Genomic DNA, 22,664 nt, shown 5'->3' with positions numbered 1-22,664 from the left:
AATCGGTTCCAAGGAAAAAATCCTCGAAAAATAAAAAGAATAGAGAAATATGATAATCACAAAATAGAGAATGATATTTCAGCAGAAATACATGATGATAAAAATGTTCCGTCAGAACCACAAACTGATGAGAACCGTGAAATCACTATCAATTATATTATTACTGAAAAATATAGAACCGGAAAGATATAAAAAAATTGATGAGATATTTTCTTACAATGTGGATTTAAGATGCCTGAAGCACAAAGTTCAAAACCCAGAGAATGTTATTCTGTGAAATTGCAAAGATCATTATATAGGTTAAAACAATCCGGTCGAATGTGGTACAATCGGCTAAGTGAACACTTAATGAAAAAATGATATGTAAAAAATTCAATATGCCCTTACGTTTTCGTTAAGAAAACAACATCCGGGTGTATAATTATTGTTGTATATGTTGATGATTTAAACATCATTGGAACAAATAAGTAAATTCAAGAAGTTGTGTCGTACTTGAAAGAAGAATTTGAAATGAAGGATCTTGGAAAAACAAAGTATTGTTTGGGTTTGCAAATTGAACACGGAGAATGTAGAATATTTGTTCACCAGTCAAATTATATAGAAAAGATCATTAAACGTTTTATTATAGATAAATCAAATCCTTTAAGTACTTCAATGGTTGTTAGATCATTAAACATAGAAAATGATCCATTCCGTTCATTGAAGATGATGAAGTTATTCTTGATCCAGAAGTACCATATCTAAGTGGTATCGATGCCCTTATGTATCTTGCAAATTGTACAAGACATGCTATATCTTATGCTGTAAATTTATTGGCAAAATTTAGCTCATATCCAACAAAAAACACTGGAACGAAATTAAACATATTGATACCCCTATAAGGATATGGGTCGGCGTTCACCTGATACCCGTATCTACAACCCGAGGTACCGGGTCGTTTTGTGAGCGCCCGGGTAAATCTTCCCTTCCCGGGCGTTGGGGTTTTCATTCATAGTTCTCACCTGTCCGAGTTAAGTTCCCGGTTACGTTACCACTTGGGCAACCTCGAGAATAACACCACCTCGAGAGACGGACCGCACTCGAGTGTGAGCAGTACAAACAGTCCAATCTGCCAGAGCAACTTGGATTTGGAGTGTCCGAGAAGTCATCAGAAGCTAGTATGGTAAACCGACTTAGTAGATGACGCGGGAATCGAGGTAACTACCCACTCTTCTCCTATAAATAGCAGGTATTAATGTCATTAAAGGATCCTGGAAAAAAAATCTTTAAACTTTGAGCACTCTACGTATTTTTCCTCAAATATTGCTTGAGTCCATCATCTTACAACCTGCTGACTCAAGCATCGGAGTGGTCACGCCGGACACCCCTCCGGCGCCCATTCACGAATTATTTTCATTGTTTGCAGGTTACGATTGAAGCCATCTACTTTGCTCAAATTCCCAACCATTATAAATTATTGATTTGATCCATTGGCGCTCCTTACCCGGCTCACCTATTTCAGCGAGATCTCATCACTGGCGCCGTCTGTGGGAAATATACTGAGCTCGAGATGTTGATATGGCTCGTACTAGAAGAACAGACCAAAATAACTCCTGGGCCCAGGGGGACGGGGGACAATCTTCAAGACAAGTGGGTGTTAATAACACCGAACAGAATCTCTTAACCATGACCCGTGAGGAGTTGAAAAAAATGATGGCCGACGCAATAGCTCAAGCTATGGTCAGGAAAGAAGTTTCTCGACACAACACGCCGCCCGAGCAAGAGCAAGAACAGGAGCAGGAGCAGGAGCAGGAGCAGGAACGGAGGGAGGAGGAGGAAGTGAGTGGAGATAACATGGATTATAGTGTCGGGTCAAAAGCTCCGACTACAGCAGAGGAGTTGAGAGAGTTAAAGCAGAAGATAAGGGTCCTGGAGGGACAGTTGGAGAGCCGTAGCACTGCCCGGGTTGTGGCCAGAGCGTGCCCGTTTGCTGATATTATTATCCGGGAGCCTCTTCCCGGGAATTTCAAGTCTGCCAAAGTAAAAGATTACGATGGAAATGCGGACCCGGAGGAGCATCTCGCCAGATTCGAGAACATGGCCATGCTGCACTGCTACACTGATCGAATTAAGTGCAAGGTATTCTTGACAACTCTGGTGGACTCCGCCCAGAGTTGGTTTGAGGGTTTGCCCCCTCAAAGTGTGCATTCTTTCAGAGATTTCCAAAAAGTATTCCTACACCACTTCAGTAGCAGCAAGAAATACAAAAAGACTGCTTTTAGTCTTTTTGAGGTGAATCAGAGCCCGGAAGAGAGTTTGAGGGCTTATATCAAAAGGTTCAACAGGGTAGCCCTAGACGTCCCATCTTGTGCCGCCGAGACTAAGACTACAGCCTTCACCCAGGGTTTGAGGGAGGGAGAATTCTTCAAGTCACTAACAAAAAAGGTGCCCGGGGATTTTGAGGACCTGTTATCCCGGGCAGAAAAATACATAAATATGGAGGAAGCCCAGAAGCAGAAGAGGGAAGCTGTGAGGAAAGAAAGAGGAGACCGGATATCTAAGCCCGAGGAGAGGGGGCAAAAGAGGGGCAATTCAGGGCATTTCTCCCATCATGTGCCTCTGAAGATTGCCTGAGAGAGGGAGGTGCAGGAGTGTAGTAGAGATTTGGCCCCGGACCATCAGCTGTCCCGGCCAGAGAAAAAGGGATTTTGTGCTCTTCACAAGTTAGGCTACCATAACACGGAGGATTGCAAAGTTCTGAAGGGAAATTATGTTGCGCCTTCCCTCCCGAAACCCATTATCAATACCCAGATGTCTAGATTGCCGCCATGGACATCCCGACAACCCGGATCTAGTTCTCGGGGAGGAGGTGTCAGAAGCAATCCTAGGATCGAGCCCGGGAGGAGAAGGGGGCCTGAGCCTGAGCAAAGAAAGAAGTCGCCCCCGGTTGTAGGGACGATTAAAATGATATCCGGAGGCTCTACTGATGGAGACTCTAACCGGGCGAGGAAGTCAAGGAGTAGGAGAGAATGTTTGGAGGTGGAAGGATCGAGGAAGAGTGAGGCAGTCATCAATTTCGGCCCGGAGGACCTAAGAGGGGTGAATCTACCCCACAACGATGCCTTGGTGGTCCAAGCCCGAGTGGCGAATTATGATATTCTGCGGGTCTTCGTGGACTCAGGCAGTTCTGTGAATGTAATTTTCAAAGATGCTTTTGAGCAGATGGATTTGCAGGGCTCTCACCTGGAAACAGTGGAAACTGCTCTTTTTGGCTTCGCCGGGCACGTGGTTTATCCGGAGGGGGAGATTATTTTACCTCTGACTTTGGGCTCTCGCGATCTCAAGAGAACAGTGATGACTTCTTTCACTATGGTGGACTCCCCATCATCGTATAACATCATCCTTGGGAGGCCAGCCATGAATGAGTTGAGGGCTGTAGCATCTACCTACCACCAGAAAATAAAATTTCCTGTGGGAGCCAGGGTAGGAGAAGTCCGGGGAGATCAACCCTCTTCTCGGAAGTGTTATGTAGAGGCGGTCCGGGCGGATCAGAGCAGATCTAAGGAGGGGAAGAGGGCTAAGATAGGTGAGACAGGATGAAGGATAATTGAGAAAGGGGAGATACACTTTGTGGCAGAGGAAGAGCAGGAGGCGGTGGAAATTGGGCCAGGCCAGCAAATCCGGGTGGTCGGGATCTTAGCATGACCACCCGGGTGAGTTTAATTAAATTTTTAAAAACTAATATCCATGTGTTTGCCTAGTCCCAACAGGAGCTTACAGGGATTTCTCCCTTTATATCGGAGCACCATTTGAACATCCTCCCGGGGTCTCACCCCATAAAGCAGAAAAAGAGGCACTTTGGTCCTGAAAAGGACAAAGTCATATCAGAGCAAGTAAAGGAGCTCCTAAAGGAAGGGCATATTAGGGAAATTCAATTCCCTACGTGGCATTCCAATGTGGTTTTAGTACCTAAATCCACTGGCAAATGGCGTATGTGCGTAGACTTCCGCGATCTGAACAAGGCGTGCCCCAAAGATCATTATCCGCTGCCCCGGATTGATCATCTGGTAGATTCCACTTCAGGATATGAGCTACTGAGTTTTATGGATGCATACCAGGGATATCATCAAATTTCCTTGGCCAAAAATGATCAAGATAAAGCCAGCTTCGTCACCTCGGGAGGTACATTTTGTTATATTGTAATGCCTTTCGGGTTGAAGAATGCAGGGGCTACTTACCAGCGTCTTATGGACAAAGTATTCGAGAAGCAGCTGGGGCGGAACGTTGAGGTCTATGTGGATGATATCCTGGGCAAGACCCGGGAGGTCACCACTTTCATTAATGATCTGGAGGAAACTTTTGCCACCCTCATGCAATATGGGATCAAGCTTAACCCGGCCAAATGTATTTTTGGCGTAAAAAGTGGCAAATTCTTGGGATTCATGGTTACAGGTCGGGGGATCGAGGTAAATCCGGAGAAAGTCAAGTCTGTCTTATGTATGCCCTCTCTCCAGTCTGTAAAAGAGGTACAAAAGCTGACAGGAAGGATTGCTTCCCTTTCTCGATTTATATCCCGATCAGCACACAGAAGTTATCCTTTCTTTCAAGTCTTGAGAAAGGCCCAGCAATTCGGGTGGAATGATAAATGTGAGCAAGCCTTCCAGGACTTGAAAGCCCATCTTGCAGAGCTCCCTATATTAGTAAAGCCCGAGCTCGGAGAGAAATTATTCTTATATTTGTCCTCTACAGAGCACGCTGTCAGTTCAGTTTTGATCAAAGAAGAAGGCTCTGACCAGAAGCCTGTCTATTATGTCAGTCACGCTCTAAGAGGGCCTGAACTCCGGTATACGGAAGTAGAGAAGATTGCATTGGCTTTAATCGTGACCACCCGGAAGCTAAGACCTTATTTTTTATCGCATCAAATAGTGGTTCTTACCAGCAGCCTTCTTGGTAGAATCATGACTCATTCTGAGGTATCCGGGCGAATGATCAAATGGACGGTGGAATTAGGGGAGTATGATATCGAATACAAGCCACAGGTGGCTATCAAGGCACAAGCTTTATCAGATTTCTTATCTGAGATGATCCAGCCCAGTAGAGATGAAGTGTGGAGAGTATTTGTAGATGGGGCATCTAGCCTTGCGGGGTGCGGAGTAGGGGTTGTGATGATATCTCCCCCGGGAGAAAAAATTAAATTGGCAATAAGGATTGATTCCCGAGTAACTAACAACGAGGCCGAGTACGAGGCCGTGCTAGCTGGAATTCGAGCTGCTCGGGAAGTCGGGGCTTCCCGGATAATTCTATATTCTGATTCACAACTCGTCACTCAACAGATAAAGGGTGTATATGAAGCTAAAGATGATAGGATGCTGAAATATTTACAGATTATCAAAACTCGAGCAGAGGGCTTTGCGGATTGGAGTATCGAGCAAATACCCCGAGAAGAGAACAACGAGGCGGATATTCTGGCAAAAATGGCCGCCTCCCTAAGTGAAGTAAGCACCTGGGAAGTATTGCACGTTTCCCGTTTGATCCTCTCAACGGAAGAGGAAGGAACACCCGATCCAGAAAGCTCATGGATGACGCCCTTAATAAGATTTATTGAAAAGGGTGCACTACCCGAGGACAGAAGTCAAGCTCAGAAGATTAAGAGACAAGCTCCCAGGTTTGTTCTCTTAAATACAATCTTATATAAAAGATCATTCCAGGGTACCTCTTTTAAAATGCTTACCTGAAAAAGAGGTAGATTATGTACTCCGGGAAATTCATGAAGGATGTTGTGCGGAGCACCTTGGGGGAATGTCTCTGGCTCGAAAAACCATGCTTGCAGGATTTTGGTGGCCAACTCTTAACCGAGATGCCGCTCAGGTGGTTCAAACCTGCGAAGGATGTCAACATCATGCAAACTTCAAGCATAGCCCAGCTACTCTTATGAAGCCCATTTGGGCGTCTTGTCCTTTTGATCAATGGGGCATGGACATTGTAGGTCCTTTCCCGATTGCCCGAGCTCAGAAGAAATTCTTATTAGTAGCAGTCGATTACTTTTCCAAGTGAGTAGAAGCTGAGCCCTTGGCAAGAATTACCGAGACAGAAGTATTGAAATTCCTGTGGAAAAATATTGTCTGCCGATTTGGAGTGCCCCGGAGACTAATCTCAGATAATGGCAGACAATTTCAGGGCAAAGGAATTGTTTCGTGGTGCCAGGAAATGAAGATCACTCGATCCTTCACCTCTGTGGCTTATCCTCAGGCAAATGGCCAAACAGAAGTTGTTAATAGGATTATTGTACAGGCATTAAAGACGAGACTTCAAGGCAAAGGGAAGGATTGGGTTGAAGAATTACCTAGTGTTCTTTGGGCCTATAGAACTACTCCTCGGGTACCTACTCAAGAAACCCCTTTCAGCCTTGTATATGGCTCTGAAGCAGTTCTCCTAGTTGAGATTGGAGAGACTTCTCCTCGGGTAGAATCTTACCCACACGATAATGATGAAAGCCGGGCCAGGGAATTGGATTTAGTCGAGGAAAAGAGAGACCGGGCATTTATCCGCATGGAAGCATACAGAGGTCGAGTTATGAAATCTTACAATAAGAAGGTCCGAGTCCGAGATTTTCAAATCGGAGACTTAGTCATGAAAAGGGTCAACCCAGCTGGAGAGGTGGGAAAATTAGAAGCAAAATGGGAAGGCCCTACAAAATCACTCGGAGGGTCAGCTCAGGGTCTTTTTATCTAGAGGATGCGCAAGGACGCTCTCTCAAGAGACCTTGGAATGTATTTAATTTAAAGCAATATTATACATGACAGATGTAATCGATTTGCTAAGGATATAAATGAAAGATTTGTTTTTCCCAAAAAGTGTTGTATTAATATCTCCCATAATCCGGAAGAAAAACAGTTAAAAGCCCAGGGCAGTACACCCTGGCTCGGGGCAACACACCTCGACCATTCCCAAGTCCCGGGACATGCTCCCCGGCCCAAGGCTCCTTACCTTGGTTCTTAAAAGCCCAGGGCACTACACCCTGGCTCGGGGCAACACACCTCGACCATTCCCAAGTCCCGGGACATGCTCCCCGGCCCAAGGCTCCTTACCTTGGTTCTTAAAAGCCCAGGGCACTACACCCTGGCTCGGGGCAACACACCTCGACCATTCTCAAGTCCCGAGACATGCTCCCCGGCCCAAGGCTCCTTACCTTGGTTCTTAAAAGCCCAGGGCACTACACCCTGGCTCGGGGCAACACACCTCGACCATTCCCATGTCCTGGGACATGCTCCCCGGCCCAAGGCTCCGCACCTTGGTTATCTAAAAAGCTCAGGAAATTACAGCCTGGCTCGGGGCTCCGTATTTAGCAAGGTTTGCATTCTTTAACTTTCTATCAAATATAAGATATTGGATCTGCCCTAAATAAAGATATTGCGAGAGGGAAATGATTTTTATAACCAAAGCCCGGGGGCGAGAATTACACAAGAAAGTATGGAAATATAAAGAAACAATCCTAGGCTAAAAATTATGCAGCAGATTCCTCCCCGGCCTCTTTGGGAGCCTTCTCGGTCTCCTTGTCAGCAGCATCGTCCTTGGGAAGGGAGTCGATGGCTCGGTCTATGTCCGGAAAGCCCTCCTTATCTGCCGGAATCAAGCCCTCCTCCTCAAATTGTTCCCGGCACTTCTCAAAGCCAACTTTGAAGTAGTTGTACGATTTATCTTCAACAGCTGCTTGGAAATCCGAAGATTGAAGGAAGACAGTCTTCCATTCCTCGTGAGTCAGTTGGAGAAGCTTGAGCCTATCTTCAGCAGCCACAACCCGATGTTGTTGAAGAGTGGCTTCTTCTTCAAGAAATCGAGCCCGAGATTCTAGGAAAGCAATTTGCCTTTGAGAGGCCTCTTCTCGAGCCAAAATTTCGTCCCGGGCACGCTGAGTTGAGACCAATTGTTGATTGGCTCTTTCCAAAGAAGCGAGGAGACCAGTGACTTTCTCCTCATGCAGCTTTTCAGCTTGAGCGATCTCCCCTCGAAGTTGGTCGTGGACTTCTTGAGTCGCTCGAGCTTGCCTGTTCGTCTTAGTAGCCACGGCAGCCACCTTTTCGAAGGTCGAGACTATCATTTGAGCAGCCTGAAAAAACACAAAGTTCAGAAATAATAGACCGGTGAATATGTTAGACGAAAGGAAGGAGGGCTTACAGAGAAAAGCCGATTTGATCCCTCAAGAAACCTGCTGCTATCAGGGACACTCTTTAGAAAAATTGCTTCGGCGGGACGAAGCATCTGCCTAAAGCGCTTAGCACCACTGGCAGTAGCTCCCTCGAAAAAAATATTATTCAAAGGAAGCTCATGTGTTGGGACCTCAGCAGGCTGTTGGGAAGGCCGGGATTGGGTAGATTGAGAAGCACTTGGATCCCCTTCAGGTGGGTTTTCAAGAATGACCAGCTCGGGCTCTGCCACAGCTCTTCTTTTCCTCTGACTTAGAGGAACAAGATCCTCAGCTTCCTCTGAAGTCTCAGCCATCCCCCGGAGGGTGTCATCCCGGTGAGGATCTTCCCGGGTAACTTCGCCTCTCTGAGACGCATCCTCGGCAGCTCGCTTCTTTTCCGCTTCAATAGCAGCACGACGAGCTGCGAGATCTTTCTCCCGGGCGATTTTCTCAGCTGCCCTTCTCTTAGCAAAAGCTGCCTGCATCTCGGAATTATCTGCACAAAGAAGAAATAACGGTAAGTAAACGGAGAGGGGAACGAGAAAAAAGAGCAATAAGGCGGAAGGGTGAATTACCGGGTTGAGAGCCCGAGCCCGCCACCTCATCGATTATGCGGTCTTCGAGATCCTCAGGCTGGGGACTCAACCCGTAAGTAGTCAGATTTTCATCAGAGATGAGAGTGGAGGACGAATATTTACGCCCCTCTACCAGATCTTGACTGATAAGGAATGGCTCTTCAAATTTATAGGTCCCGAGAAGGGAAGGTTGTGTGGGAAGAGAGGAGAGAAAGCCCGTTAGACAGGGAAGATCCCCTGAAAGTCGAATAAAGAAGTATCTTCCTTTCCACCCCTTCTGCGAAGAGGGTATGTCATCAAGGAAACGGGTGTTTTGCCGGGCGGTCAAGGAAAAGGCATTATCCCCAAACCGGCAAGAAAAATAGTAGTGAAGGATGAGAGGAATGATGAGAAAATCGTTCATTCGGAAAAGGACGAAGGTGGCAGCCATTATTCTAAAGGAGTTAGGGTGAAATTGGTTAACTGGTACACCAAAAAATTTGGCGACTGCAATGAAGAAATGATGAACAGGAAATCGGAGACCATTCTTAATTTGGTCTCGGAAAAAAGTGGTATACCCGGGAGGGGGGTTGTTGGCTCTATCAGAAGGCCCGGGTATCAGAATAGAAAGAGTAGGAGGAATACGGGCTAAGGCCCGAAGTTCCGCACCAGCCTCCGAGCGTAGGGTGCTACTCAGAGAAGAGAACCAGGGTACTCCTAGGGCCTCGGTATGAGGAGGGCCCGTAGTCCGGGCTTTACCCTTACCTTTCTTTTGGGCAATAGCTCTGGAGTGGCTAGAACTAGAGGGTTTAGAAGAAGAAAGAGGTTTAGTTTGATGGGCTACTGGTTTTTTAGCCGGTTGGGTGATAGAGCGGCGGGGGGGGGGGGGGGGATTGAGAGGCATCAGAGCGCAATGCGGCGGATTTTTCACTAGGCGAACCGCGCGCATTGGCTCCCGACATGGAAGAGGTAGGAATTGGACATTTTGAGAAAGAAAAACTTACAAATAGGTAGGGAAGACGGTGGGGAGGTCGCCGGAAGAAGGTGACTTTGCACGCTGGAGAAGGAGAGAAAAAAGCGCTAGAGCTCTGTTGAAATTTCGAATTCGAGAATGATTTCGGTGAAAATGGGAACCACTATTTATAAAGGGAAGGGCTTGATCTCTACCATTGATTTGAATCCGATCGGATGGACGAGATGATCCTTGGGAATCGGTGAGTATGTGAAGGGACACACACAATCATTATGGTCTCAGGCTTATCGACTCCTCGAGATTCGAAACGTTAATGACCGTTGGAGTAGAGGAACACATGTCATTACGGCGCTGCGTTAACAAGCCAAGAGGTTTTTGAGCCCCCGGCAAGGTTATCTCGTAACCCGGAAATCCTAGTGACCCGGGGTGATGATCTTTAGATCCGAGTAAATGTGAGGCCCCGGCATTCTGTTTATAATCCGAGGATTCGATGACCCGGGGTAATGTTTTGAGTACAGGGGAGGGGTTACCAGTCCCCAGAATCATATTTTGGGTCAGGTATTTCATGAAGGCATTTCAATTTTAAAGATCGGGTTATTACGATTTATTGTACATCTGTTGTTGCAGGGCACGTAATTTCGTATAGATTTGTTTGCAGAAGAGCAACAAAGCAATAAAAATCGACAAACTTTTCATTACATAAAATAGCGTCGAACAGTTATGTTATCCATTATGTGAGATACAGAATCCTGTCATTCTGTTATCCAGTTAGTCAACTCGTGAATTCGGAGGTTGACAAAGGATTCGTCAGTCATTATCTTGTTCAGCGCATGCCATTCTTTCCAAAGCATCATGTGTCGCAGAACTTCGTCATTAGCCTAGATCTGTCGCCCGGTCTACGACAAATTCTCGGGTATACTTCCTTGCTCTTGCTCTTTGTTCTCGAGTAGGGGCGAGACGATTGCGGTAGGTATTATCCAGGTCTTGAACCTTGAACCATACGTTCATGACCTTCACCCAGATAAGGTCTTCAATGGTTTTCTTTAAATCCTCCATATGTGGACGCATGGCGTTAGTCACCAACACATGAGTACTGCTGCAAGCACTGGAACCGCTTGAACTCGACATTTTAGATTGAGAATCGCCTTGCATTTCTACCGTCTTATTTATAAGCAAATGTCCTTAAGTATGGAGGAAGTCAAACGGTCTCAACCAATCGAACCATCTCCTTTATTATTCAAAAACAAAGGTTAATCGGAACCGTCAGATCTAGACACGTGGATGCCCAGGAAACCCCTCGTAAATTGTGTTGAGCCATCGAAAGGGCATGAACGGTTATCAAAGCGTCAATCCAACGCATCTCGGAATGCGGAACGTTTTTTTTGTTCAACATGAGTTTAATGATGAAGCGCGTCACTACATCGGGAGACCGGGGATTATGGGTCCCGATTTATTCTCTTATGGACTAAAAAATTCGAGATCTCGGCATAGCGGTTGACAGACCAAGATCTCATTAGCCCAAGCATTTTATTTGGGGAATATTAGTCATGTCAATCTTCATTATTTACCTTCGTTTAACTTGGTTTTGTTATTTGCCAGATATATGCCAGAACAAAGCTAAAAGGACATTTCATTACTTAAAAAAAATGAGCAGAAAGTACACGAAGATGTTCCTTTTCAACAACAACCCTCCATTTATGCAACCAACCGCTGAGATTCCCGGTAGCAGTCTTGCCAAAGCTATCTGACCCGGCTATATCTTCCAGGATCTTCAGCTCCCTTTGTAGCATTAATGCGTAGACACCATGGTGAGTAAAGATGTCCACGTAATCCGCAACACCGAGGCGTCGACGATATTTCCGCATAAGAGCCACATTCTCAGGAGTAGGAACCCCCTCTGCATACTGAGAGGATTCCAGCTCGTATAGTTTTTCCCAGAAATGAAGTATTTTATGGAAGACTTCGTCCTCCATAGCCGTTTTCCTTCTCTCTATTGCAGATGTCATAAGTTCCTCCGCCATATCCAGGACTTTCGAACTACTCGAGCCTGCCATTTCGCTTATCCGATGAAAATCTTTGAGATGTGACGAAAGAATAAGTAAGGTTACTACTTATAGAGGAAGGCGCTAATCTCCACCCTCGATCTGAATTCGATCGGACGGTCACAAAAAGCCTATGAAATCGTGTGTACAGGTGAAAAGACGTGTACGTATATCGAGGAGACATGCTTATTATTACCTTGAAAATGAGCGATCTTCGGCGAATTCAATGCTTCGGTGCATGCCTCGTAATAATATCTTTTGAAATTCCCAAGAGTACTCAGAACGGAGACCTAAGGCAGGGGAGAAATTGAATCTCGGCGTGTACAGTTCACTTTACGGGCTTTGGGACTATGATATGGGACTGGATCGGGACAGCGAGTCAAGCTCTAGCCCGACTATTTTAGGGATGGGTGGTGATACCCCTATAAGGATATGGGTCGGCGTTCACCTGATACCCGTATCTACAACCCGGGGTACCGGGTCGTTTTGTGAGCGCCCGGGTAAATCTTCCCTTCCCGGACGTTGGGGTTTTCATTCATAGTTCTCACCTGTCCGAGTTAAGTTCCCGGTTACGTTACCACTTGGGCAACCTCGATAATAGCACCACCTTGAGAGACGGACCGCACTCGAGTGTGAGCAGTACAAACAGTCCAATCTGCCAGAGCAACTTGGATTTGGAGTGTCCGAGAAGTCATCAGTAGCTAGTATGATAAACCGACTTAGTAGATGACGCGAGAATCGAGGTAACTACCCATTCTTCTCCTATAAATAGCATGTATTAATGTCATTAAAGGATCCTGGAAAAAAAATCTTTAAACTTTGAGCACTTTACGTATTTTTCCTCAAATATTGCTTGAGTCCATCATCTTACAACCTGCTGACTCAAGCATCGGAGTAGTCACTTCGGACACCCCTCCGGCGCCCATTCACGAGTTCTTTTCATTGTTTGCAGGTTACGATTGAAGCCATCTACTTTGCTCAAATTCTCAACCATTATAAATTATTGATTTGATCCGTTGGAGCTCCTTACCCGGCTCACCCATTTCAGCGAGATATCATCACATATATTCCGTTATCTACGAGGAACGACAGACTTGAAACTTTTGTATTCAAAAGATACCAATCAAAGCATAATTGGTTATGCTGATGCTGGGTATTTATCTGATCTACACAAGGCACGTTCTCAAACCGGAAATGTATTTACTCGTGGAGGACACTGCAATTTCTTGGCGTTCACAGAAACAAACACTTATAACAACTTCATCAAATTACGCCGAGATTATTGCACTACATGAAGTAAGCCGTGAATGTGTGTGGCTAAAATCAATGACCGAAGCATATCCAAACCTCATGCGGATTATCATTCGACAAGAAGCATGTGACACTATATGAAAATAATAGTTGCGTGTGTTGCTCAAATGAAAGAATGATACATAAAAAAACGACAGAACTAAACATATTCCCTCTAAGTTCTTCGCATTCATACAAGAGATTGAGAAGAATAAAGATATTGATATCCGTTACTTTCAATCAAGTAAAAACTCATTAGATCTCTTCACAAAGGCACTTCCTACGACAATATTTAGAAAACATATATATAACATTGGGATGCGCAATATACGAAATTTGTGAAGAATCGTTCGTGTTAAAATGAGGGGGAGTTTACGTGACTGTATTCTTTTTCTTTTACTATGGTTCTTATCACAATGAGTTTTTCTTAGTAAGGTTTTTAACGAGTCAGTATAAAAATATGTAATGAAGACAATCATTGTATCATGATCATCATCACAAAAGGGAGTGTTGTAAAATAATAATTGATATATTTGAATGTTGAAAAATAAGAGTTGATATATTTGAATGTTGAAAATAAGAGTTGTAAATATTGAAAATTAGTATGTGATGATACATATAATGATGAATTTATTTTTGAATAATTTCCCAATAAATTATATAAATATGTCTCTCAATTTGTGAAGAAAATTACAATTGATTAAAGAGAAAATTTTATAAAGTGTAGTTTGATATATTTTGTGAGTTCGAGAGTTTTAATTTTTCACAGTAAATTTTTACTTTTAACATTTGGTAGTTTGTTTTTGTTTTTTTCCCACTATTTTTGGAAATTGAGAGAGACTAAGTAAACGTTAAAAAAGAGGGGAAAATGTCTCATTTTAATCATTTAATTATTATGCTCATATAAGTGATATGACTTATTAGTGTAGATCTTTGCACTAAAAAACATTTAATTATTATATATTCTCTAATTTGATATATATGTGTCTTGAAATGTTGCATTCTATAGTTTTCTCAAACCTTTGTGTTTATATAATTATTTAATATTAACAACAAATTATAATACATATTATATATTGATATTGTTATTCTTATTGTGTTAAAGCCATGAATAATGCGATCAACATACAATTTGGCTTTATACAAATAATTGCTTTTTTAAAGTGTTAGGATTGAATAAACAAGAAAGATGGTCTAGAGGAGGTGAATAGTTTGTTTTAAAAATTTATGTTTGTAAACTTAACAAGTTTTATACCACTTTGATTTTTGGCCAATTTATGTTTGTTAACTAAAATTTTATACCACTTTCATTTTTGGCCAGGAGAATAGCCAGAAATTTTTTTGACCCAAAGCTTACTGATGCGATAAAAAAATAAAATAGTATAAACTAATTATTTAGAAATTAAAATATAATAAACACTAATTTATAATCAATGAAAAGTTAAAAATATGTAATAATAAATATAAATATTGCATACTGAAGATGTATAGTGCGATTTTTCATATAATGAACTCATCAGTTATTGAGTCAGTGTCGACTTTACATTAAAGTCTCTTTCAATTTAAACACTCATAGAATCCACCAAAATTCTTCATCTATCTAATTCCAGAGAAAAGTTTAGAGAAGTTTCATAGCTGACAATGACCGCTTCATTGACTGAAACTTTTCATAATGAATCATATCAAAATTATAATGCTCCAACTGACTTCACCAATAATATAGTTTCTGTCCATTGAAATCATCGAGATATAATTTTTCTGCAGGATTGTAAATATAATCAGTAATTAAATTAAAGTTGTAAATGTAATCAGTAATTAACTTAAAGTTATCTTGAACTTCCAAAGCAGAACTAAGTCTAAGAAGTTCTACAAATCCATCATTGAATATACTATTAAGTTCTTCCACTTGAAAATATATTGCAAGTATGAAATACATCAAAATGATAATTACGCTCAAATGTAATAGGATCCTTTTGCTGGCTTGAACATCATGTAGCAAATGCACCACTAAAATAATCTCACAATCTTTTTACTCAAAACTCAGTAAATGCAGTAAAAGTCAATAAATTGTAAACGTCAAATCAAACCTAAAATTAGTACTTTTCAAAAACAATATGAACGTCATAAATCATCTCAAAAACATTCATGCGCATAAAATTCATGAAAATATTTAAAGTACTGTAAAATCAATAACTATGCGAAAAACTAGCGAGGTCCTCGGGTCAGTGCACCATCAGTCCAGCCAATTCAATCATCCAATCCTCCTGTCTAAACAAATTTTTTCTCACCTACATCATTTACACCTAGTGAGTCTAATGACTCGGGAAACTTGGACCATAGAAACAAGTAATACACATACATCCTAATGCAATAGTGAAAAATAGTTTTAATAAGATAGCTTTGATATGAATATGCACAAACTTAAACATTTTCGTTCACCATATACTTTTCTTTTCATCATATATTTATACTGTAGTGCTCAAAATCCAGTACACGTAAACCACGTGCATAATTTAATAGGTTTAATTTACTTGATTTAAACATGATGAATCCAACATCTTTAATTTGTTTTAAATATTTATATGTTTATTTTTATGAGATTTAAATGCATTTCTTTAGTTTGAGTTTTTCTGACGAATATTCGAAGCTTGGCGAGGATAGGAGACCGTAGACGATTAAGGCAATAAAATTAAATGTTATATTTTATTTTAAATTAAGAAATTATTTATTTTTAATTATTTATGAAATATAGCATTTTAAGGTTAAATTTAATTTCTTAGATAAATTAAAATATTTTAAGCATCTTATTTGCAATTTTCGAAAATTAGGAGTTAAGTCTTTAATTTATGGTTTATTATTTTCTAAATTTTTGGGTTTAATTATTTAGCTTAATTAGTAGTTTAGCCATTTAATTAATTTAATTTAATTAAAAGTTTAAAAAATAAGAAGAAGAAGAGAGCCTCAAAAACTCATGCACACACACAAACACACACATTCACACATTTACACAAACTAAAAACGTGAAAAGCTAGGGTTCTAAGCTCTTCTTTCAGCAGCCACCATCTCACCCGCTTCCTTGCAAATTTATGAAGATTTACGTTCTTTTTCTAGCAAGAAAACGTGCAGCAAGCGTTTCATAGTCATCCCCGTAATCCACCGCGTCAGTATTCGTTATCTTTGTGCTGTTTAACACAAAGGCATGTATAAACTTTTCTTTTATGCATCGATCTCGTCATATAATGTATTTTGATGTATATTATGCATGAAAATTCATTCGTTATATGCAAAGTTTGATGGATTATGGTTTAAACGATTTCTGGAAAATTTTGGGTCACAAAACCCGTCACCCTCTGTTATTTCGAATTTTGCTACTTGTAGGTTGGTTCTCTGGAAACCTATTCATCATATGATTTGTAGCACTTGGTGTTATATTTGATTTGATAGCAACTTCGTAATTGTCTAATAAAAAACGAAGAAGATATGGTTTTTATCGTAAAACATAAAAACCACACCAGCTTTGAAATTTCTGTGTCACAAAACATGTCACCCTCTATTATTTCGAATTCTGCGACTTATAGGTTGGTTTTATGGAAGCATGTTCAACATATGATTTGTAGCACTATGTGTTATCTTCGATTCGATAGCAAATTTGTAATTTTCTGATAAGAAACGAGGGAAATATGATTTTTATCGTAAAACCGCAAAATCTATGAAATTTCTGTGTCACAAAACCTGTCACATTCTGTTATTTCAAATTTCGCGACTTATAGATTGGTTTTCTGGAAATTTGTTCGACATATAATGTGTATCACTTTGTGTTAACTTCGATTCGATAGAAAATTCGTAATTTTTTGGATAAGAAACGAGGGAGATATGATTTTTATCGTAAAACCGCACAAGCTGTGAAATTTCTGTGTCACAAAACCCATCACTCTCTGTTATTTCGAATTTTGTGACTTATATGTTGGTTTTCTGTAAACGTTTTCAACATATGATTTGTAAAACTCTGTGTTACCTTCGATTTGATAGCCAATTCGTAATTTTATGTGTTACCTTGTGAGTCTAATGACTCGGCAAACTTTAACCATAGAAACAAGTAATGCGTATACATCCTCATGTAACAGTGAAAAATAGTTTTAATAAGATAGCTACCATCGTATCAGGCGGCGGGGTAACAATAACTACTTTTTCGTTCTGTGCCTTGGACTATAGTTGGCAGAGACACCGTCAACCACTTTTCTGTTAGCCTATGGAAATCCTGTATTAAGTTCCCTCGGGTCTTTGTCCTGTAAACAGGTTCCACTAGGGCATTGTCCCTCACGAATCTTCATTTTATTGCCGTCACAATCAAATCACTTCATCAAAACATTTTCACGATTTCCATCACTTTATAAAATTACATGCACAAATATTATTTTCTTTTAAACCAAGCATGCATCACGTCTTTTAGCATTTAACATTTTTCATCATAAAATTCCACAACTTTTTCAAAATAAACATTTTAACATTCATTACAGAATTCAGGACACCACCATGACTCCTAATATTTTCCAGGTCCCTGAAACCGTAATTTTTTCATTTTACCCATTGACCTTAAAGAATTATCAGGAATATGTTTTGATAACCATTGAGAAAATGTTTCCATATGTCGTTTCTGTAACGATGTTTCATTACTTGAGAAATGACGATTTGTTTATTTAAGCTCCGCAATGTGCATCCTATTTAAAATCATTGGAAGGTGATTGTTAAAATTTATGAATTATGCAATATACCAAGACTACTAAAGTTGCAATTTACTACTCACTTTATGTAAGGATCAATTTTTGCTGTATTGAACAACACATATCGATGTGCTGCTTGCAACACATGTTATTCTAAAATCTTTTATTTTCCTTGAGAAATTGGATGACCTTCCACTAACCCATTCTCCAAATCCTCATTCCGATTAGAACGGAGACCAATACTAGAAGCTTTTTTTTATATAAGCACTACAAAACAACATTCGTTCTTCTGCGAGGTAACACTCAGCTATGCAACCCTCTGGTCTTGCTTGGTTCTTCACGTACCCTTTAAGCATTTTCATAAACCTAAATAACAATACAAATTCTCACGAAATAAGTGTTGATAACAAAATCATGCTTTGTACGATATTAAATTAGTACAAAGATCGATTAATATTTATTACCTTTCAAATGGATACATCCAACAGAATTGAACTGGCCCACACAGGCGAGCCTCTCTGATAATTGAATTGTCAAATGAACAGAGATGGTAAAGAAAGCGGGTGGAAAGTACATCTCCAACATGCATAGATTTTCAAAAATATTTTCTCAACACTACAAGAAAAACGCCCAACGACAACGATTTTTGTGAAAAACCGTTGTCGTATAGTTTTTAAGAACGGTTTTAGTGAAAACCGTTGTCGTAGGTGCGTTTTCACAACGGTTTTGTAAAAACTGTTGTCTTTTAGGGGGTCAAAGACAACGATTTTCTAAAAACCGATGTCTTTCAGCATTTTTTTTTGGACAATCAACCGTAGAACCGTTGTTTTTTGGCGTGTTTTTTGGACAATCGACAACGGTCGTTGTCGATTAGCGTGTTTTTTTGGACAAACGACAATGATTTTTTAAAACTGTTTCTATAATTGCTAAAACGTCGCTAAATTAAATTTCGCGACGGTTTTTACTCCTTCGCTAAATATAGCGATGGTTTTACGTAAAACCGTCACATGTTTTAATTTAGCGACGGTTTTGCTAAAACTTGTCGCTAATGTAGCAACAATTATCGCAAAACCGTCGCTATGTATAGCGACGGTTGTCGCAAAACCGTCGCTATTTGTAATCAAAACCGTTGATAAATTTAAATTAGCGACGATTTAATAAACATCGTCACTAAAATGAGCGTGGGTTTTTAAATTTGCGACGGTTAAATGATATTGCCGTTGCTAATAGCGACAGTTTAACCATAAACATCGCTAAATTTATAAATATCAGCATACTAAGTCCATTTTCTCCACCCCACTTCACAACACTTAAAATTTTTCTCTTTTAAACGATTTTAGTTTCGATTTAGGATAAATATTTTTCGCTTTAATTTTTTTTAAATTTTTGAGTGTTACATAAAATCATAAATATTGTTAGCTTAGTCAGATTATAAGTATTTTTTTTAGATTTATTAAATTATTAAAAATAGTTTTTTTTATTTTAATAAAAATATTAGTGATAGATATCATTAAAAAACCGTCGCTAAAATTAGCGACGGACTTGATGGGCAACCTTCGCTAATATTAGCGACGATTTAAGTTGATTTCTGTCGCTAAATTTAGCGACGGATTATGAAAAACTGTCGCCAACGAATTAGCGACGGTTTTTTAAAAACCATCGCAAATTGGACTTTCAACAATACCCTCAGTTACAACAGTTTTTAAAGGCCTACGACGGTTCCTGACTAACACTCTTTGACATAACTCATTGTAAAATGCACAAAGCAAAAATACAACATTACGTGGACCTTTTCGTAAAAGACTTCTCAATGCTACTGAAAGCAATTGTTGAATTAGAATATGACAATCATGAGATTTCAGCCCAAAAAGCTTACGTTCTTCTAGAGAAACACAGTTACCAAATATGTTCAAAAGCTATTTTAAGTAAAAATATGATTTTTAAATGCTTGTGATTGTATATGTATTATTTTCTATCCATATTTAGAACGTGCTGAGTTTTTAGACTCACTAGATTTTTATGATGTAGGATTTGATGATTTAGGGGAGGTGCTGATGCTTGAGTGGATCGAATGCAGCAGCACACACCCGAGGGCCTTTATTTTTCCGCACTAGCTTGTTAGATAAATGATTTAAAGATTTATATTAAGGATTTTTATTAGAGATACTTTTATGCTTTATTTTTATTGTTAGTCGATCTTTTTAAAGGCAAATTTAGGAAGTTTTGGTTAGTCGTTGATTTAGAATTTATTTTATGCTCTTGAGATTTCATATACTAAATTATTATGATTGTTGATTTTGTTAAGTTATTCTATTTACTTGGGCAACCGAGTTTCCTTTTTGTGGCACATCTAGCTAGGTTTCCATAAGCTGGAAAATCATTGATTGCCCACATTTAAATAACATTCAGATTGAACATTGACTTGCTAAATGCATCATACGTCTCCACATCGGTGTCCCACAACTCCTTCAAATCCTCCACAAGGGGTTCCAAGTATACATCTATATCATTTCCCGGCTGCTTCGGACCTGGAATCAGTAATGTCAGCGTAAGATTTTCCTTTGTCTTGCACAACGATGGAGGAAGGTTATAATTGACCAAAATAATTGGCCAGCAAATATATCTAGAACTAAAATCACCAAAAGGGTTGAATTCATTTGTTACAAGACCAAAGCGGAGATTCCTAGGATCTGATGCAAAATCAGGTCACTTATGATCTGTTGTATCCCAAGCTACTGAATCAAGTGGATGACACATCATATGATCTTGACTTTTGTGTTTGGAGTGCCAAATCAACTCTTCAACCTTTCTTTTGATTTAAACATCCTTTTTCAGTCTTGGTATCACTGGAAAATACCGTAGGACCTTTTCAGGAACTCCTTTACAAACTTTGATGGTGACTTTGTCTATCCTCCATCTTGAGGATCCACACTTTGGACACGAGTCCAGATTTTGAAGCTCCTTTCTAAATAGACAACAATCATTTGGGCAAGCATGAATCTTCTCATATCCTAAATCAAATTGTTTCAACAACTTTCTCATCGTGTAAACAGTTTCTGAAAGTGTGTTGTTTTTTGAAAGCATGTCACCTAAAATCTTAAGGAGCTTATTGAAACTATTGTCTGTGTGACCATTAATAGACTTGTAATTGTATAGTGTGACGACTGCCGACAATTTGTGTAAGATGTATAACCAGGGAAGAGAGGAGTTTCCGCATCTTTTAATAAATCATCAAACTCATAATCCTTTGCCTCAGAATAGTGTGTCCAACCTCTTCTTCCGGCAAAAAAAACATCCTTATATAAGTGAAATGCCTCTCTACTTTCATCCTCTTTCTGAACTCCTCCTGAACTACCTTCAGCTTGAGATTGTGAGTTATAAGTTTCACCAAGGAAGACCCAAATAGTGTAAGAAGGATTGAACCCCTTAATAACTAAGTGGTCGTAAACTTGGTCAATTTCATATACTTCTTATCTTTACAACGCTTGCAAGGACATACGATCACTTCACGTGTTTTTGCATAGTTCCTAGCTTGTGATATAAATTTTTTTACCCCTTCTTCATACTCGGGTACAAGCCTAGAAGGCAGATGCATCTATTCCTTATCCATCTCGTGAACAAACCTTTTTCATTTGTATGAAATAATCATGAGACAAAGCCTCGAGCGATTGCGATTTACATTTTCGGAATAAAATTTATTCATCTTCTAACTCTACAATTTGTGCCCTCCTTTCAGCTGCTTTCTTCCTCATTACCTGAAACTCGATCCAACGAGAAGCCACATTAAGTTTCTGAAAAAAATCAAGAAATTGAAGTGTTATTGAAAGAGTAAAGGTTAAAGACAACCTTCTTTATCTGGCAAGGAATCACAACCTTTGACAGCAAAGTCTGCCATACTGAAATGTTAATAATAGGTTCAAATCAACAGAAAATTCGACAAAAGCAAGTCTGGAAAACAGTAAACTCTAGACTTTCTTTCATCACAGTGTGTTTGAATCCAAAAATTGGGTATAGAATGAGTATAAAGTTCAAACCTTTATACATACTTCTTGCACAGATGTCAATATTAAGCTGCCAGAAGGGAAAAAAATAGACCAAACAAATACAATAAAGCAACTGAACCTTCTCCGTGCTCATGAGTATGACATTAAAAAGATTGTAATATAAGGCAAGCAAAAATTACAATAAAGCAACTGAACCTTCTCCTAACCAACACGTCTAAATTTTCTACCACCCGAAATTCATCAAAATGCTGCATACTAAAAAATCGATAGATGTATTCAACACCAGATTCAGACGGAAAATGATCAGCGTTTTTCTAAATCCTGATAACATTTTAAGATCAATTATAGAATCGTGCAAGAATGGTCGCTTACCTTTCAGAATAGGGCATTTGATGACTGAAATCAACACTAACAAGCAGAGCTGGCGTTGGTGAGGAGGACGAGGTGAAGATGGCGGAAAGTTAGAGGCAATTGTACCTAAATATTACAGAAGCGTGCACGAAAGGTCACTTATCTTTCGTATTAGGGCATCTGATGACTTAAATCATCACTAGAGACAGAGGCGGCGTCGGTGAGGAGGAGTTGGCGGCGAAGATGGCGGGAATTTAGAGGCAGGTTTTGGCAAAGAGAAAGTGGCACATAGAAAGAAGGAAAAAAGCGGGGCATGTGAATAAAAATTGCGCGAAATGAAATTGGTGCCCATTTTTCGCAGCATGCAATAATATGCATGATGTGAATAATAATATTGATGGCGTGCAATTAATATACGCTGTTAATGTCTAGACACGATTTTCTTTTTAAAAAATTATTTTACTATTAACAATGAACATAAACATGCACGCTGGTAATATTACTATTAACGGCGTGCCTTTATTGTGCGCTGTTAATATTGCGCTGCGAAAATATATTTTTGTTG

The 22,664-nt window shown here is 40.1% G+C and overlaps 1 long non-coding RNA gene across 1 annotated transcript; it reads right to left on the bottom strand.

Annotated features, from left to right (window-relative positions):
* Nucleotides 1–17,826: 17,826 nt before the first annotated feature.
* LOC140837895 (uncharacterized) lies at nt 17,827–18,347 on the bottom strand. Its single transcript, XR_012119502.1, has 2 exons — nt 18,209–18,347; nt 17,827–18,110 (listed from the first exon to the last, which is right to left on the bottom strand). It is a non-coding gene; the product is annotated as an uncharacterized lncRNA (long non-coding RNA).
* Between the last annotated feature and the right edge of the window lie 4,317 nt (nt 18,348–22,664).

The sequence above is a fragment of the Primulina eburnea genome, chromosome 8 (genome assembly GCF_022965805.1).
Source record: "Primulina eburnea isolate SZY01 chromosome 8, ASM2296580v1, whole genome shotgun sequence".
Taxonomy (NCBI): Eukaryota; Viridiplantae; Streptophyta; class Magnoliopsida; order Lamiales; family Gesneriaceae; genus Primulina; species Primulina eburnea.
This window is presented reverse-complemented; position numbering and strand designations above follow the sequence as displayed.